The 1001-nt window shown below is 34.8% G+C and overlaps 1 protein-coding gene across 1 annotated transcript in view; it reads right to left on the minus strand.

The window, feature by feature from the left end:
• SQLE (squalene epoxidase) overlaps window positions 1–1001 on the minus strand; it is a 16185-nt gene that overhangs the window by 4112 nt on the left and 11072 nt on the right. The window lies entirely within an intron of this gene.

Consider the following 1001-nt stretch of genomic DNA (forward strand, 5'->3'; position numbering starts at 1 on the left):
ACTTTTGAATCACCTGTTTGTATTCTATAATTATCCTATCTGTAATTTAGCCAAGAAAATATGCCTAACCTGATCAAAAGCAGTAAACAAATAAATAAGAGCTCTTAGTATCTACTCATGGGAATTGTGGGTCTAAGTCTCTCTGAAAAAAACACTGATGGTGCTGATCCTGGAAAAGAAGGATGTCTTCTGACTTACTACTGTGAGATTAATTCAGTGGGCAGGAGGCTTGTGGAGCACTGAGATGTGCCTTGAAAGACTTGGTACACAAGCTCATTATTCTCCAAAGTTCCAATCACGCAAGTGTAATGGTCCAAACCCACCACATTTAGGACCAATCTGGGTACAAATACACTACTAAGACTGGAATATCAGCTTACATTAGCAAAGCATTCTGACTAGACACGGCACACCAGTCTCCTTAAGTAAAATATGGCAGGTCCATAAGCACAAGTTGGAAACTGCTTTTTGCCACACAGCCACAGCACTCACAAACCACAGCTCCCATGCTGAATCCCAGATGTCTAATTATTCTATCCAAACCTTTGAAAACTGCTTCGAAAACTTACTCGCCTGAGTTGCAGAAAACTTAGAAGTGTGTCACTGAATTGCAGCAAAAGCTGCCTAAAATCCAAAATAAAGAATCACCTTAAGAACATCAGAATCTTCATAAAGGTCTGGAATATCCTGGAGCAAACTTCTCCATATTTTAACATCATTTAAAATAACACTCATTCCTCCGCCAGTTAGAGGGTGTCTTATATTATATGCATCTCCTAAAAGAAGAACACCTGGGTAAAAGAGAAAAAATAATGGGATACTGCATGGCCATTTCATTAGAATTCAAGCCTTCTATTAAAAAAAATTAAATTAAATTATAAAAAAAATTCAAACATACTAAGAATTCATTCCCACCAGAAAATAAGATAAATAACAACTAGAAATTAAAAAAAAAAAAAAAAAAAAAAAAAAAAAAAAAAAAAAAAAAAAAAAAAAAAAAA

This window comes from Empidonax traillii, unplaced genomic scaffold (genome assembly GCF_003031625.1).
Source record: "Empidonax traillii isolate 1590-97213 ecotype Southwest subspecies unplaced genomic scaffold, ASM303162v1 scaffold632:size372483, whole genome shotgun sequence".
NCBI classification, from domain to species: domain Eukaryota; kingdom Metazoa; phylum Chordata; class Aves; order Passeriformes; family Tyrannidae; genus Empidonax; species Empidonax traillii.